General features: G+C 34.0%; 2 long non-coding RNA genes across 10 annotated transcripts in view; one reads left to right on the top strand and one right to left on the bottom strand.

Moving 5' to 3' along the window:
* The window catches only part of LOC144300369 (uncharacterized), a 165,671-nt gene that overhangs the window by 91,225 nt on the left and 55,021 nt on the right, over positions 1–19,425 (bottom strand). The gene's annotated exons all lie outside the window — the stretch shown is intronic.
* The window catches only part of LOC144300368 (uncharacterized), a 112,570-nt gene that overhangs the window by 91,004 nt on the left and 2,141 nt on the right, over positions 1–19,425 (top strand). For 5 of the 7 annotated variants that reach the window (XR_013366962.1, XR_013366961.1, XR_013366956.1 and 2 more), the window contains one exon: positions 1,063–1,128. The exons of 1 other annotated variant lie outside the window; for it this stretch is intronic. This is a non-coding gene — a long non-coding RNA (uncharacterized LOC144300368). Of the gene's footprint in view, positions 1–1,062; positions 1,139–19,425 lie in introns of all 7 variants that reach the window. One more of the 7 variants, XR_013366959.1, reaches the window with a different exon arrangement.

The following is a 19,425-nucleotide window of genomic DNA, read 5'->3' as shown; positions in this document are numbered from 1 at the left end:
TCAAGTGTTTGCTCAAGTGGCATATCTCAGTGATATATTCAGAATCTTAAGTAGCCTGAATCTATTTTCTCAAGGCTAAAATACCACAAGGTTAAATGTTTTGAATAGAATACCAGGATTTTAAAACACGACCACACCATAGGACAAGTGTCTCAACTGTCAAAAATTTGACTTTTCATAAATAATTTCCTTCACTTGTTAAAGAAAGAAATCAATGAAGTATTGCTTTAGGGCATATTTTAAAAACATCCCAATGCTATAATAAAACATGTAGAATTAAGTAACACCTTGATTGCCATCAAAGAGTAGATTAGAAACACATTCACAACTATATTTTTGGTTGCAAAAGTCAACTTTTCAGCTTTTGAGGGTAATGTGTGTGTTGATTTTCATTTTTTGAGCTGTTAAAAGAAATCTCATGAGTTTTTTTTTTTTTTTTTTTTTTTTGCTATTTTTCCTATCTGAATACCATAGCTATTTAGCAAAGTCTTCAAATAATCACGCCTTGTCAATGCATAGTCGTGAGCAGGGATTTTCTAAGTTAGTGAAAACAATATGTAGGAAGAGATATCAATTGTAAAACTGACCTACAATTCCAATTATTCATCGCTGAAAATGAAATACATTCTTTGGAGATATATTAAAAATAATTTGCCATCACTAATAAGGCTAATTATAATAATTTTATTATATTTTTCTTTTGAAAAACATAACTTATCTATATAACTTACTAGCAATAGTTGAAACACCAGTTAAATACTCTATGTGAAAGTGTGAGAAACATAAATGGAAAAAACAGAGGAACTAGAACCACAAAAACTTCAAAGTCCAGTTCTGCAATCTACTGATGACTCTTGATGTGTTTTTCTGTTTCTTAGTTTTTTCATCCACAAATTATACAATTATATTCAAAGGCAATTATAAATATTGAAAGTTATGTGTTTATAATACTTAGAAAAACTTCTAGGCATATAGCAAATTTAGGAATAGGTAATTGTTATTAGAGTATTTCACTTCTATGTGTAGGGCAGTAGTTTTTTCTCATTTTAGTTTTCTTTGTAGGACTCCTTTCCTTGGAGTTTTAGTGCTCGATATATCTTCAATAAATGGATGAATACCATGTGTCAGGTTTGTATCTGTAAGTAACAATAGTGTTCTTTTATTTCTCACACTTTCCTCTATTTCACTTGCACCCCAAGGGGCACGTGCCCTTTCTCCAGTAAACGTGAGAGTAGAAAATTAAAAGCTAAGGAAAAAAACAATATGTTCGGTAATGGAATATTATTTTCTTAGAGATATGCCTTCAGTGCCTATTATCTATTGATTATATTTACCTGCAAGAGACCAGGCAACAGGACCTAGAGAATTGGAAGAAAAGACAACTCATTCATTATTTCAACTATATTTTTTGAATGCATACTATGCATCAAGCATTTTTAGACTTGGGGATAAAGCTTTGAAGAAGACAAAAGTCACTGTCCTGTGACACTTACAGTCCAAGTGCAGAGAAGAAGGGAAAAAACTCCAACAGGCAATATGAGAATGGTTTGGAAGAAAGTGGATGGTATAGGAGCACAAGGAAAAATCCAAGGAAAATTCTTCTCATCTAAAGAGGCAGAGAAGTCAGAGTGAAAGGGACTCTGGGTACAGTGTGGACTCCCTGATGAATTCACCTGTGACCATTTGCCTCTGAACAGTCTTAAGTATTTGTAAGTTCACTGAACCAAAGGCAAAGGGTTTAAAACTATGAGTGGGTGGGTAGGTGGGTGGTGGTTGGGGAATGAAGAGAAATGAACAAAATTATCAGGAGAATTTTCCTAGGCATGAAGCAGGAGGACCCACCACAATGCCTGTAAAGAAATCTGCGAGTGGAGCACTCACTGATAACATGAGAACGGCTGCTCACTGTCTCTCTTCTCCCACATGACTATTTCTCAAAAGTTCTGAATATGGCACACTATGTCTTTGGTTTCTTTAGTTATAAGAGTAAAACAATCAAATGGAATATTGATTAAAAAAAAAAGTCACTAGTACAAGCAAAACTTTTCAAGGATAGGTCAGAATTCTGGGTTTACCAATTACTAACATATTTGAGCAGGTAAAATCTTTGTGAATATCCTCTTTTATAAAATAGAGGTAATAGTATCTCAGAGTAACAAACAGATATCTTTTATAAAAGCCTATACCCATGAGTCATACACATATAAACTTATAATATGTCATAGATCTTTAACTTATTGAGAGAATCAGATATTGTATCCAAGAGGAATTCAAACAGCAGGTACACACATGAATACACAACTAGATGAAAAATGAGTCTACCCAAATTGACTAACTATGGTTGTTTTGCACATCTATAGGCAAGATTAATTTGCATGACCACCACTTTGAGACATACAGAATTGACAAACCCAAATAAATAAGTTTAGTTGATCAACCACCTTATTTTACCCATTTTAAAGCCTCTCACTATTTTTTCTGATAGGGCCATTTTGATAATTAAATCAGGTGATATATTAAAAGTATTAAGCACAGTGCCTGAAAGAAAATGCTAAAAAACGTGTTCGCTCTTAAATTTCCTGTAACTTTTTAAAAATTTGCTAGGACTTTTAAAAAGTACTCAATTGAAACATAAACTTGCAGGTAGTAGAGCATTTTCAACCTATAAAAACACCAGCATCAGATAGTTCAAATTATAACAATTATAGTCATTTAGCAACAAGGAAACTGGTTCTAATACCAAAAAAGTTTGAAAAGATGTAAAACAATTGTATTTATATTGTGAAGAGGATGCTCCTTGAACTAAGAGGTTTCAATCTCTGAATTTTTGATGACCTGCTTGCTTGCTAGGCTCCTGGAGGAGTCAGATAAAGCTGACTTTGCTAAGTAAAGGCCTACTATTTAAGTAAGGCTTTAGGGCATTCTCTCCTGAAATGATAAACTATGCAAGAAAGAGTTCCTGGCCTAAATCATCAAAGAATGCCAAGGTAACAAAAACTATTTTATGTTTGGGTGTTCTTAGATTTAACCACCACAAAAAAAGAATTTTCAACATTTATTTGACCATGACCTTTGCTCCTCAAGCATTTCCTCTAGTGTCTCAGGGAACATCATTTGGGAAAAGCAATACAAATGTTTGGCTACATACCTATATAGATGGGCTCTCACTCTAGATAATTAAACAAGTCCAGTGTTTTATTAAGAGACTTCTTATTGCCTAGATGGAATGAGATGTCAACAACCATACTTTTCTACAGCCTTGAAAATGGTAAGCTCTTCTATCAAAGTGTATCCAGAGTTGACTGACATCTTTCTGAAATTTCCACTCTAAAGCACAGCATCTCCTCTTGGAGCCTCGCAACACTGCAGCTCTCCTCTGTGATTTTGTTTCCAGCCCTGAATGGTCTATGTTTTCTACAGCAGCCGAAGTAATCCTTTTTAAAATTTACACCATATTATGTCACTTTTCCATTTAAAAACTCCCAGTGGCTCCCATTCTGCTTCAAACAGAACTCAATTCTTCCCTTGGAATAGAAGGTCCTGCATGGACTGACTCCAATTATAACTCTGACCTCAACCTCTACTCTTTTTAATCACATGGATCCTGCATGTTTGTATCTTAGGGCCTTTGCTCTACAGTTCTCTCTGCCTGATAACCACAGGGCTCATTCTCACTTTAGAAAATCTTTAGATACCACCCCCTACATAAAATAGCTCCAGTATTTTCTATACCTTACCCTCCTTAATTCCTCTTTACAGCATTTACCACTTAACATTTTTAAGTTTTCATCATCTATCTCCCTCCCCTAGAAGGTATGGTTCATGGCTATAGGAACTAGTAGTCTCAGTCCATGCTATATCCCCAGCTGGCAAAAACAGAAGCTCAAGAATTGTTTTAAAATGAGTAAGTGGGTGAATAAACAGATAAAGAAGAAACTAATGAAAGAAAACCAAAGATTAAAAAAATACAAGAGTCTAGAAACCTCTCAAAAAAAATACTCATTTGTAAATATATGTATTTGTCATTGCATGTGCAACTAAAGGATCTACCTTCTTGTGGTTTTATCAGTAGACTTTGACCTTGACTTTGTCTGTTGGAATGTGTCAAGATAAGAAGTCTGAAATTCCTAAAAGCAGAGTAACCCATACTTTCCTACTTACCAATACTTTATCAATTTTTAAAACATGATTTATGAATATGGACATATCTTACAAAGTAAGAAAAATGCAAATATTGATTTATTAGTGAAGAGAAGCTTGCTATTTGTTATAGGAATATTAAATAGAATTTTAGGGACAAAAATGATAACATTTCAAAGCTACTGATATGCATGAGCTAATTTTAGTGTTCAATGGTTACAAATAACAAAGATCAAAAATAATAACTGAAGTATTTTTTAAAAATCTTACCTAAGACTTTTATGAAAAAAAAAAGTCTTTAACCCACCAGGATAGTATTGAATGAGATTTTTTTTCCTTTGACATTCTTATACTTACTGCCCATATGGTGATTGCATAATTTATTTTTTAATCTCTCAATTTGAATTCACAAGTACTGAGGTCGTAAGCCATGCCTAATGCTCTCTACTAAAGTAGTGCTACATACTTATACTCACAGTCTGCTGCTCTGTGGTCATATAGGAAATACTACAGGGTGAAGTCATTTGTTTTATTTCTCCAACATATTATCTTAAAACTTTCAACATTCAACATGACAGGTAATTCTTAGTCTCCTAGGCTAGTGGAAATAGGCAAGGGCAAAAATGAACAAAGCATACACATGGACAACCACTGTGGTCTAGGTCAGTCTCAGAGGCCTCCCCATTGTTGATATTTGGATCTCTAAACTGCTTAAACTTATAAGGGTTACTAAGAGTAGTGATGCATTAAAAAACACTGAAGCTCCTACGCAGCTAAGCTAGGGACTCAGATTCTTTCAATCCATTTCTCAGATAAGTCTAAAATAAAGAGGAAATATTAATTAAATGTCCTGTAAACTGTAATAATTGTGAATAAGATTCTCAACCCTGTTTTAGTATGATTGTCGAGACTAAAAACATTTTTGTATTTAAATTGGTATGCTTCTCTCAACATTCTTTATTAATAAAATATATTTCAGTGTCAAAAAAATGCAGAGCAGAATTAAGTCGAGAGACATGTATTACCATCAATATCTGAACAAAAGAGGTATTGAATGTCTATTCTGAGCTCCACATGGTTCTAGATGGTAGGAGAAATACAAAATTTGGGATTATACCAATTCAATGAAAGAGAATTCTGTTTGAGTATAGCATGTAATCCTTGCAGACATCCTATGAAGTAAAAACTATTATTTCAAAAGGTATAAAAATGGCAGTTCATATAGTTCAAATAGATCCCAAAATAACACAATTTGTAACAGTTAAAAACAAGAGCCAGTTTCTTCTAGCTACAAAGTTCTTACTTTCCACACTCTACCTATATCATCTTCCTAGAGAATAATTCACTGCACCTTGCATGTACTTCATAGTTGTCTTTTCTGGAGATGCCCATAAGTTTCCATTTTAACCTACCTTCTATAGTGATGATGCTGCACTGAAAATGAAGTGTTTTATAGAAGTTTATAGAAGTTGCTCAACACAGAGACATTCATTAAATATGTCAGCTCCATTTCCCCCTACCGTTAAGAAGCTTAAAATCTTGTTGATTACAAGATTCCTACCACTGAGGCTACAATGAACCAAGATAGCAACTATTAGTATCAAGAAAACATCAATCATTACTAGAGAATTCTGGAGGGAGTGAGACTTGTTGTACATTGTGCTACTGGATGAAAGAGTGACCTAGCAGTCAGGAAGAAGAGCTGCCCATAAGATTGAAGTCTCTGGGCCACAACTCTTCTATTCATACTTAATTTCTGAAATTTTAATAAATTTTCCTTATTCTTATGATATATCCTTATTTTAAATATCTTCAAATCATTTAGACCTGCATCCATTTGCACACACAATTATGTTGCATAAGCAAAGTATTAATCTGAGTGACTTAAAAACTTTAACTGAATTAAAAAATAGTTACAGCTACAAATTCTTTCTTGTTCATTTACTTTGTAATATATCCAGAAACTGTCTTATTTAAGTGACACACCATCTATAAATTATTCTGTAGTTCCAAATGTCAAAGCCATGGCAAGCCATGAATTCATTATATGATCATTATTGATCATTGGCAGTTTTAGTTTTAATGACAGGCTTTAAATCCACAATTGATTTCCTGTATACAAAAGTTTATGTGCACCTAGCATTTTTATTATTATGACATGATTTGCTAACAATGCTAAAATGCTGCTTTTAAATTGTCATCTTTCTTCCATGACTACCTAGATGCCATGCCTTTGTGTTTTTGTTTAACGATAATGTTTGGCAATGCTTGATTTGTGAAAGACACAGATCTTTGTACAATTCTAATTTTTGAAGTAGTGGTGATTATATGCATGGACAAAGAATTCAAAAAGTACCAAGAGTGATAAGTAAATAAAAAAGAAGATTGACTGGGTAAGCAAGGATTGCTGGGCAAAAGATGCTCAAAGGGAAGCCAGGTGGGAGAGGAGAATTCAGTAGAAGATTCCCAAATGTATTTTGCTGCCTTGTCATTAACAAGTCAAAAGGGCATACAAGGCACTGAGAATAGAAAAATACAAATCCCATTAACTGAACAATTGAACCAAGTCAGTTTGGTTATAGTCTCTATGTATGACAGAGATCTATCATACAGAATGTACTATATTATAGTCAGTCCAGTCATTTCCTTTAATATTTAGTTTTATTATACTAAGCCCAGGAAATCTATTTTCTGAGAGTTTAGCCATAAAATTAATCCATGAATCTTCAAATAGGAAATTATTAAAATTGATAAATTTGTAGCTAGATTGATCAAAAACATGAGAAAACACAAATTACCAATAACAGGAATGGAAAAAAAAAAAAAACAAAAAACTACTACTAGAGTATGACATACCCATAAAGCAAAGTTAATAATTATGGCAATAAATAAGTTAGGTGAAATCTGAAAAGTTCTTAAGAAAACTGGCCAGATCAAATACAAAATTTAAACAGTACACATATTAAAAATCATTTTCATAATCCTAAATATTCCCAACAAAGCAAGTTCTAGGAACAGATAACTGACTGAATGTACCAGTAAAAGTACTTCATAAAGAAATCATGCCACTCTCTCAAAATTGATAATCTTTCAGAAAATAAGTGAACAAAATTTCCTATTTTATGAGACTAGCTTAATCATGTTACCAATATATGACAAATGCATTTAAAAATTATAGACCAATTTCTCTCATGAACATAGGCTATAAAAGTCTTATAAAAATGTTAAAATGAGATCCAGCCCTATATCAGGCTCCACATTTAGCATGGAGTCTGCTAAAGTTTCTCTCTCCCTCTGCCTCTGGCCCACCTTACCTCAAAGATCTCTCTCAAATCTTTTCAAAAATGTTAAATTTAGGAAAATATAAAAAGGATACTATATCATAACAAAAGAGATTTTAATTCAAGTTAAGATTAGAAAAGTGAATTGATGTAAGTACCAACAAGATAAATGGAAATACATGTGATTATCTCCTTAGATCAAGTAATAGCTTTTGACAATCCCACTTATGACAAAATCGCTCATCAAACCAGGGCTAAAATGAAACTACTTCATTTTGATAATGATCATCTATGAAAAAAATTCTAATACTATACTAATCAAAAAGTAAGTATAGCAAAAATACCAGGTATCTACTCTCTACTACCCAACATCATATCATTTCAGTAAATAATGAAAAATAAAAGTATGAAGACTGGGAAAATGTAAACTGTAGATACTATGATACTTAGATTAAAACAGTAACAATAATAACAGAATACTAGCACAAATAAGTGAATGTAGCGTAATAGAGAAATTGGACTTCATCTATACCCTGCAATAATGAACTTCTCCACTCCTTTCACTGGAGTACTCTCAAGAGGAGACTTACTGGAGGGTTAAGACTAACCACACACAACAGTTAAAAATGCCATGCCCCTGTCTGTCAGTAGATGTCGCACTGGGGAAATAATGAGGCACTAATACCACTTTCAGCCAGAGAGGCATGGAGAGCTAGTAGAAAATACAAACTCCCACTTCTCCCAGCAGTGAGTGATACATCATGTTGGGTGTTAATGGCGGCCTAGTAGAAAACATGAACTTCCATACTCAATAAAGTGGAGGCTATCTTCCACTGCTTGAGTGGTACCAGCTACCAGAAGGTTTTAATTGTATTTAAAGCCTCAACAACCCAAACTATTCAGGTTTCAATTGAAAATAATTATACCAAGATGCAGAAAAAGGTCAGATTTACTAGAAAATATCATCAATAGATGCCAATGCAAAGATGACAAGATATTACAATTATCTGACAAAGATTTTATAAAAGGGTCAGAAAAAAAAAAAAAAAACTCCAGAAACAACCACAAAGCATCAATAATTAATTTGAATGTAATGGACTAAATGCTGCAATTAAAGACTTAGGGTAGTGGAAAGGATTAAAAAAAGACCCAACTAGGGATCCCTGGGTGGCGCAGCGGTTTAGCGCCTGCCTTTGGCCCAGGGCATGATCCTGGAGACCCAGGATCGAATCCCATGTCAGGCTCCCAGTGCATGGAGCCTGCTTCTCCCTCCGCCTGTGTCTCTGCCCCCCCCCATCATAAATAAATAAAAATTAAAATAAATAAATAAATAAATAAATAAGACCCAACTATATGCTGCCTACAAGAGACCCACTTTAGACCTAAAGATACCTGCAGACTGAAAGTGAGGGGATGGAGTAATATTTAGCATGCAAATGATGTCTAAAGTAAGCCAGAATAGCAATACTCCTATCACACAAAACAGACTTTAAAAAACAGACTAACAAGAGACCAAGAAGGACACTGTATAATCATAAAAAGAACAATCCAACAAGATGTAAATATGCATCCAACATTGGAACACCCAAATATAGCAAACAATAACAAACACAAAGGAATTCATTGATGAAAATGCAATAATAGGGGACTTTAGCATCTCATATCAATGGACAGATATCGAAAGAACGTCAGCAAGGAAACAATGGCTTTGAATGACACACTGGACCAGATGGACTTAACAGATATATGCCCTCCTAAAACAACAAACTACACATTCTTTTTAAGGGCACATGGAACATTCTCCAGAATAGATCACATATTAGGTCACAAAACAGTCCTCAACAAATACAAAAACACTTAAGTCATACCATGCACCTTTTCTAGTTAATAGTGTTGTGGTCAGAAGTCAACCACAAAAAAAAAAAAAAAAAAAAAAAAAAAAAAAAAAATCTGGAAAGACCACAAATACATGGATGTTAAATAAAATGCTAATAAACAATGGGTGGATAAATCTAGAAATCCAAGAAGAAATAAAAGGAATCCAAGGAGAAATTAAAAAAAATTACAGGGAATGGGGGCACCTGGATGGCTCAGGGGTTGAATGTCTGCCTTCAGTTGGGGGCATGATGTGGGTCTGGGATTGAGTCCTACATGGGACTCCCTGTGGGGAGCCTGCTTCTCCCTCTGCCTAGGTCTCTGCCTTTCTCTCTGTGTCTCTCATGAGTCAATAAATAAAATAAAATCTTTAAAGAAAAAAAATTACAGGGAATAAATGAAAACACAATGGTCCAAAACCTTCAGGAAGCAGCAAAAGTCATTCTAAGTGGGAAATATACAGCAAAACAGACCTACCTCAAGAAGAAAAAGCTCAAATAAACAACATAACCTTATACTTAAGGGAACCAGAAAAAGAATAAAGCCTAAATCCAGCAGAAGGAAGAAAATAATTAAGACCAGAGCAGAAATGAAGGATAGAGAAACTAAAAAAAAAAAAAAGCAATAGATCAATGAAACCAGGGGATGGTTCTTTGAAAAAATTAATAAGATTGATAAACCTCTAGCTAGACTTATCAAAATGAGAAAGAACTCCAATAAATCACAAGTGAGAGGAGAAATAAGCAACACTAGAGAAATACAAACAATTTTAAGAGAAAATTATAAAAAAGAACTGTATGCCAACTACTTGGATAAGCTGGAAGAAATGAATAAATTCCTTGAAACCTAATAACTACCAAAATTAAAACAGGAAGAAACAGAAAACCTGAACAGACCAATAACATACAAAGAAACTGAATCAGGCATCAGAAAAATCCCAGCAAACAAAAGTCTAGGACCAGATGGCTTCACAGGAAAATTCTACCAAACATTTAAAGGAAAGTTAATATCTACTCTCAAACTATTCAAAAAATAGGAGAGGAAGGACAACTTCAAAATTCAATCTATGAGGCAAGTGATAACAAAACCAGATGAAAATACCGCTAAAAAAGAGAATCATAGGTCAATATCCCTGATGAACATAGATGCAAGCATTCGCAAAATACTAGCAAACTAAGCTAACAATACATTTAAAAAATCGTTTCACCATAGTTAAATGGGATTTATACCTGGGTTGCAAGGGTGGTTCAATATTCACAAATCAATGTGATGCATCACATTAATAAAAGAAAGCAAAAGAACCATATGATCATTTCAATAGACACAGGAAAAGCATCTAACCAAGTACAACATCCAATCATGATAAAAAAAAACCTCAACAAAGTAGATTTAGAGGGAACATACCTCAACATAATAAAGGCCATAGTTGAAAAACCCACTGCTAATATCATCCTTAGGAAAATAGAGCTTTTGTTCTACAGTCAGGAAGAAAACAGGGATGTCCACTCTTACTACTTTTATACGACATAGTACTGTAAGTCCTAGCCAGATAACAAAAAGAAAGAAAAGGCATCGAAATCAGCAAGAAGTAAAACTTTTACTATTTGCAGATGACATGATACTATACATATAGAAAACCCAAAAGACTTCATCCAAAAACTGCTAGAACTGATAAATTCAGTGAAGTCTCAGGATACAATCTCAACATACAAAAATCTGTTGCATTTCTATACAACTGTAATGAAGAAACAGAAATTAAGCAATCCATCCCATTTACAATCGCACTGAAAACAATAAGATACCTAGGAATAGCCCTAACCGAAGAGATGAAAGATGTATACTCTCTAAACTACAAAACACTAGTGAAAGCTATTGAAGAGGACACAAAGAAACGGAAAGATCTTCCATGCTTGTAGATTGGAAAAATATTGTTAAAATGTGTATACTACCCAAAGCAATCTACATATTTAATACAATCTATCAAATATGTAGATTGCTTTGGGTAGTATACACATTTTAACAATATCTATCAAAATATGAACAGCATTTTTCACAGAGCTAAAACAAAAAAATCCTAAAATTTATATGGACCCACAAAAGAATGAATGGCCAAAGCAACCTTGAAAAAGAAAAAGCTAGAGGCATCACAATTCCAGACTTCACATTATATTATGAAGCTGTAGTAATTAAAACACTATGACACTGGCACAAAAATAAACACATAGATCAATGGAGCAGAGCAGAAAGCCCAGTAATGAGTCCATCATTATATGGTCAACTAATCTTTGACAAAGCAGGAAAGAATATCCAATGGAAAAAAAAAATGTCTCTTCAACAAACGCCAATGGAAAAACCCAGACAGCAACATGCAAAGGGGATGTTTCTTTCTTACACTATACACAAAAATAAGCTAAAAATGAATTAAAGTCCTAAATATGAGACTTGAAACCATCAAAATCTTAGAGGAGAATACAGGTGCTAACCTCCTTGATATTAGCTATAGCAACTTCTTAATAGATCAGTCTCCTGAGGCAAGGGGAACAACAACAAAACTATTGAGACTACATCAAAATTAAAAAGCTGCATAGTAAAGGAAACAATCAGCAAAACTTAAAGGCAGCCTACGGAATGAGAGAAGAGATTTGCAAGTGACATATCTGATTAAAAAAATCTATTAAAAAACTGATAAAAAACTGATAAAACTCAATACTACATAATTAAAAATGGGCACAAGACATGAATAGATATTTTTCCAAAGAAGACATACAGATGGCCAATGGACACATGAAAAGAGGCTTAACATCAGTGATCATCAGGGAAATGCAAATCAAAACTACAATGAGATATCACCTGACATCTGTCAGAATGGCTAAAATCAACAACACAGGAAACAACAGGTGTTGGTGAGAATGTGGAGATAGAGCAATCCTCTTGCACTGTTGGTTGGAATGCAAACTCTGGAACCCAGTATGGAGGTTACTCAAAAAGTTAAAAATAGATCTACTATGGGTAGTCCGGGGGCTCAGCTGTTTATTGCCACCTTCAGCCCAGGGCCTGATCCTGGAGACCCGGGATCGAGTCCCACGTCGGGCTCCATGCATGGAGCCTGCTTCTCCCTCTGCCTGTGTCTCTGCCCTTCTCTCTGTGTCTCTCATGAATAAATAAAATCTTTTAAAAATAGATCTACTATACAATCTAGCAATGAACTACTAGTTATTTACCCAAAGAATACAGAAACACTATTGAAAGGGATGCCTGCACCCTGATGTTTACTGCAGCATTATCTCCAATAGTCAAATTATGGAAGCAGCCCAAATGTCCATAAATAGAAGAATGGAGTAAGATGTGGCATATATGTACAACAGAATATAGCTCAGCCATAAAAAAAGAATGAAATCTTGTCATTTGCAATGACATATGAAGCTAGAGAGTATTATGCTAAATGAAGTCAGAGAAAGACAAATACCATATGATTTTACTCATTTGTAGAATTTAAACAAATGAGCAAAGGGAAATAAAAGAGGGACACACTCAGAAAACAGACCCTTGAGAACAAACTGATGGTTACCAGAGGGGACTTGGGTGGGGGAAGGGGTTAAATAGATGATGGGATGAAGAAGAGCACCTGTGATGAGCACTGGGTATTATATGGAAGTGCCGAATCACTATATTGTACATCTGAAACTACTACTACTCTACATGTTAACTAGAACTTAAATGAAAAAATTAAAATATAGAGAGATTGAAGTAAATGAAAAATGAAAACACCTAGCTAAAACACTAGAGTGATATTTATAGCACTGAATGCACATATAAGAGAAAAAATCTAAAATCAATAAACTAAGCTCCTACTTCAAGAATCTAGAAAAAGAGCCAAATCTAAGCAAAACCTCAAAACAAGCAGAGGGAATGAAAGAACAAAAATCAATGACATTGAAAATAGGAAAAAAAAACAAAACAGTAAAAATCAATGATGAAGAGTTGGTTCATTGAAAAGATAAAATTGGCAAATCTCTAGAAATATTGGCAAGGGAAAATAAGAAAATGTCTATTAGCAATTATGAGGAATGAAACAGTGTCACTACAAACTCTGTAGACCTCAGAAAGGTAGTAAAAAGAAGCTATTATCAGCAACCTTATGCATAGACATTTGACAACTTACAGAAGATAGACCAGTTTTGGGGGCATCTGGATGGTGCAGATGGTTAAGCATCTGACTCTTGGTTTTGACCAGGGGCCCAATCTTCAGTTTTATGCTCATCGGGGAGTCTGCTTGAAATTCTGTCTTCTCCCTTTGCCTCCACCTACTCCAATGCTCCACCCTCTCTAAAATATTAAATATTAAAAAGTCAATCTAATCTATCACATAAACACATTAAAGAAGAAAATTCAAAAAGTAAAGTCATCATACTTGGCAACATGGGTGATTCCCAACTTCAGTATCCCTCCCAAGACGACCAGTTAGCAACTACTTGTAGATAAGACACCATTGTGAAAATTCCACGATTGAGGGTTAAGTTGAAGCACCTCCCTGAACCAGAGAAATCAAGAACTGCGGTAGAAGGGTAGGAAGAGTGACAACCATCTGATTTATATCACCCTTCCCTCAGGCTGGCACCATGCCATACCAAGGGCTTCAGGCCTATGGTTTCTCTAGTAAGAAAAGGAGGGTCTAAGGCGTACATCCAGCTCTCTAACATTGCAGGGCACTTCCACATGGGTTGCACCTCACGAGGATCAATGGGGCATCTTGTGGGGTTTGACCACCAGAGGTCAGACACTAGTAGGGGAGAGGGTTGGGGATTACGGCAACCAGTGCTCAGAATTTGCCAGACTGCATTCTTGCTTACAGAAGAGCAGATGCCGTAGCCCATAGATAGAACCATCAGCAATGCTGAGCTGATGACCCCCATTTGGCCAGGGAGTCCAACTGGAAGTTTTGCCTGATTTGGGGTCCCACCCAAAAAGCCTTATCAGCTTTAGAGCCTATTCTACAGCCCCACCCCTGGCAAGAGAGTAAATTTGCAACCCTCAACTTCTGAGTATAACCTCTAGTTACACCTGACCAGGAAGTCTAGCCAGAGAACATGAGCAGCCATAGAGCATCTTATAGCTACTCTTAGAAAGGGAACCAAGCCAGCAGCCCTGTCCAACTATTAAGTATAGACTTTATCCAAGCATTATATAGTTATATAAAAGTATAGAAATTATATTATGGAGATTATATAAAATTATGGAGATATGTAAATTGCATATTATATAAAATTATAGAAATTATGTAATTATACAAAGGCATTATATAATAGAAAGGTCAATCCATCAAGAAGATCTAACAATTGTAGATATTTCTGCACCCAACATCAGAGCACCTAAAAATATAAAAAAAATATTAACAGAACTAAAAGGAGAAATAATCATAAATACAATAATAGTTGGGACTCTAATACCCCCACATTCTCAACAGTCAACAGAACATTCAAAGCATCAATAAGGGAAAAGAAAATGTGAGCACCACCATAGACCAAATGGACTGAACAGACATATAGAGGACATTATATCCAGCAACACATTCTTCTCAAGCACACATGAAATGTTTTCTAGGATAGAACATATGTTAGCCCACAAGACTTTACCAATTAAAGAAGGTAGAAATAGCCAAGTATCTTTTCTCAGAAAGGTATGAAACTAGAAATTGCAAACATGGGAAAATCAAGAAAATACACAAATATATGAAAAGTAAACACTATTAATTGATGGATCAAAGAAGTAATCAAATGGAAAATAAAATATATGCATGGAGAAAATAATGGAAACAATATATCAAAAATTATGGGACACAGCAAGGCAGTCTAAGAGAGCAATTTATACTAACAAATGCTTACATCAAGGAAAAGATCTAAAATGCACAATCTAATTTTATATCGTAACGATCTAGAAAAATAACAAACTAAGCACAAATTTAGCAAAAGGGAAATAAAAGTTAGATGAGAAATAAATGAATACAAAAACAGAAGACTTAAATAATCTGTTCTTTGAAGAGAGAAATTGGCAGTTAGCTAGACTAACCAAGAAGAAAGAGGACCCAAGTAAATAAAATTTTAAGTACAAGAGCAGACATTGCAATTGATACTACAGAAATACAAATAATCATGAGACTACTATGAATAATATGCCAACAAATTGACCTAAAAGAAATGGATAAACTCCTAGAAACATACACCAAGTCTGAATCATGAAGAAATCAAAATCTGAACAGACCAGTAATAAGACTGAATTCGTTTTTAGAAATTTCCTAACAAAAGAAGTCCATCATCAGATGTGGTCACTGGTAAATTCTGTCAAACATTTAAAGAATTAATGCAAATTCTTCTTAAACTCTTAAAAAAAAAATTGAAGAGGAAGGAATACTCCCAATCTCATTTTACATGGTCAGCATTACCCTGATACCAAAGCCAGAGAAGCATATTACAAGATAACTATATATCAATATTCTGACTAAAATAGAAATAAAATTTTCCAACAAAATACTATCAAATCAAATTCAACAGCACATTAAAAGGATCAAGAACCATTATCACATACCATCAATCCCGATGATGAAAGGATTATTCAACACATGTAAATCAATTCCTGTGATATCACAGAATGAAAAATAAAAATCATATGATTATCTCAACGGATCTAGAAAAGGCATTTGACAAAATTCAACTATGATAAAAACTCAATAAATTAGGTGTAGTGGGAATGTAACATGACATGATAAAGGCCCATAAAAATCACAAGCCCACAGCCAACATCAGACTCCATGGTAGAAGGCTGAAAGCTTTTCCTTGAAAATCAGGAATAAGAGCGCTCACTCTTTCCACTCCTATGAAACCTAGTTCTAGAAGTCCTAGCCAGACCTATTGAGCAGGCAAAAGATATAAGAGGCATCCAAACTGAAAAGCTATTGTGGATGGCACGGTCATATGTATATACACAAAGAGAAAATCATAAAGACTCCACAAAAAAAAAAAAAAAAAAAAAAAAAAAAAAAAAAAAAAAAAAAAAAAAAAAACCAAAAAAAAACTTGTTAGAACTGATCAACAAACTCAGTAAAGTTGTAGGATACAAAAATCAAAACACAAATATCAATTGTGTTTCTGTACAGTAACATGATATCAGGAAAAGAAAGAAAGGAATCTGGTATATAATAGCACCAAAAACAATAAAACATTTATGAATAAATTTAACCAAGGAAAAGAAATACCCATAGAGTGAAAACTCTAAGACAATAATGAAAGAATTTGAAGACAATGCAACCAAATGGAACAATATCCATGTTCATGTACTTAATATTAAAATGTGCGTATTACCAAAAGCCATCGTAGATGCTAGGCAATACTTGTTAGGATTCCAGGGGCATTTTTCAAAGGAAAATATAAAAACAATCCTAACATTTACACGGAACCACAAAATGCCCAAATAGCCAAAAAGCCAAAATAATTGAGAAAGAACAAAGCTGGAGGCATACAATTCCTGATTTCAAACTATATTACAAAGCTAGAGTAATCTAAACAATGTGGTATGGATAGAAAAACAGACGCACAGACAGAGCAAATGGAACAGACCGGAGAGCACAGAAATAAATCCATGTGTATTTGATCAACTCTTAATTGACAAGGGAGACAAAAATACTCAATGAAGAAAATCTATCTCTTCACTAGAGTGTTGTGTTGAGAGAACTGGATATTTACATGCCAGAGAATGATACTTACCTTGTACCATTCACAAAAATTAACTCAAATTAAACAGTTAAGAGATCTGAAACTGTAAAATCCCTAGAGGAACACAAGAAATTTTTGTTGACATTGATTTTAGCAATGATTTTATGGATATGGCACCAAAAGTAACAGAATAAAAAACAAGTGAGACTACATCAAACGAAAAACTTCTGCACAACAGAAGAAATGATTGATAAAATTAAAAAGTGACCTGTGGAATGGGAGCAATATATTGGCAATCTCTATCTGATAAGGAGTTAATATCCAAAATATAAGAGAGACTCCTACAACCCAGACCTGACACCAAAAGCATGATCCTAAGAGGAAACACTGATCAAGATATCTCTCCAATTAAAAAAAAAAAAAAAAAAAAAGATCTCTCTCCAATTAAAATAGAATCAAAACTCTTAAGATGATAAAACTGCAAGCTACAGACTGGAGGATAATATTTGCAAACCACATATCTAACAAAGGGCAAGTATGATAGTTAATTTTATATGCTGACTATTTGGGCCATGGTGTGCTCCAATATTTGGCCAAACATTATTCTGGGTATTTCTGTGAGAATGTTTTTGGATGAGATTAACATTTAAATTGGTAGATTGAATAAAGCAGATTTTGCTTCATACCAAGGGGGATTTCATCTAATAAGCTGAAGGCCTGAAAAGAACAAAAAGCCTGACCCTTCCTCATAAGAGAATTTCTCCTGCCTGGCTGTCATCAAACAGACACTGTCTTTTTTTTGTTTTCCTTTAGGACTTCATCTAAAATATTTGGTTTATTCAGGTATAGAGCCTGCTAGCCTTGGGATTGGAATTGCACCATTGACTTTCCTGGTCTACAAATTTCCAACTCACCTTACAGATTTTAGGGCTTCTTAGTTTCTATAATTATGTGAACTAATTCCTCAAAATATGCATCTAGATGCTCATATGTATATATACACATTATATTGGTTGTTTTTCTAGAAAACCCTAATATCAAGAACATATATATAACTCAATAATAAAAAATATTAAAAACGGGCAAAACAGTTTACCAGAGGATATACAGATTTCAAAGAAGCACATGAAAAGATATTTAACATCATTAACTACAGCTTTAAAAAATAAATTATAAGTTAAAATCATGATAAGATATCTGCACACCTATCAAAATGGCTCACATAAAAATAGTAATAATGTTAGCAATGATGTGGAGAAACTTGATCATTCATATATTACTGGTGGAATATCAAATGGTAGGATTACTTTAGAAAATAGTTTGGCTCCTTCTTTAAAAACAAACTCACAATTACCATATGACTTGGCAATTGTAGCATTTATTGGGCATGAAATCTTAGGTTCACATAAAAACCCTTATAAATGTATAGGTTTATATATTTATATAACCTGGATCATCCTCTGGAGAATTTTGCTGAGTGAGAAAAGCCAATCCTAAAGTTGACATATTGTATGATTCCATTTCTATGACTTCTTTAAATAACCAATTATAGCAATAGAGATTTGGTTAGTGGTTGCCAAGCGTTAGGGGTATCTGGGTGGAGGTAAGAAGGAAGGGGATGATTCTAAAAGGGAAATGAGAGATCCCTGTGGTGACAGAGGTGTTCTATATCCTGTTTGTGATATTATACTGTAGTTTTGCAATAATGTTTTAAGGATACACAGAATCTTATTTCTTATAATTCTATGTAAATCTATAATTATCTTTAAAAAACAATTATCAAAGTAATTTTGATTTCAAGTTCACATAAAAACAAGAAGTCACTTCCAGGTGAATTCATGGACATAAATGGGAAAGACAGACAAGAAAGCCTCTAGAAGATTAAATGGTAAAATATTTTTATGTTCTTGAGTACACAGTTGTTTGAATACCAAAAGCAATAATTATAAAGAAACAGAGCAAAACATTGGATGTCTTTGAAGTTATAGATTTTGAGCAAAAGAAACCATTAAGAGTAAAAATGAAAATCACACAAGTGGGAGAAAATATCTATAAACATGTACTTGACCATTTTTTTTTTCAAGAACAGCACTAATAGAAATATGATGGGAAACATCTCAATTCTGACTAGCTACATTTCAATTGCTTGATGGCCACATGCGGTTAGTATCTACCAGACTGGATAACAGATCCAGAACTTAAAAACCACTCCTACAATAAGAAAAATACAGGCAGTCCTATTTTAACTATGGGTGAAAAACTAAAATACATGCTCTTAAAAGAGGCTATACAAATTTATCAGTATAACATTTAAGCCACAATGAGGTATAACCAACCACTCATGTACCCAAAAGGCAAAATAAGAACTATGAAAAATACTAGGTCTCAGCAAGGCTGTGAAGCAATTGCAACTCTCATGCCCT

Source organism: Canis aureus, chromosome 28 (assembly GCF_053574225.1).
Source record: "Canis aureus isolate CA01 chromosome 28, VMU_Caureus_v.1.0, whole genome shotgun sequence".
Taxonomy (NCBI): domain Eukaryota; kingdom Metazoa; phylum Chordata; class Mammalia; order Carnivora; family Canidae; genus Canis; species Canis aureus.
Note: the sequence above shows the minus strand (reverse complement) of the source record. Positions and strands in the feature narration are given on the sequence as shown.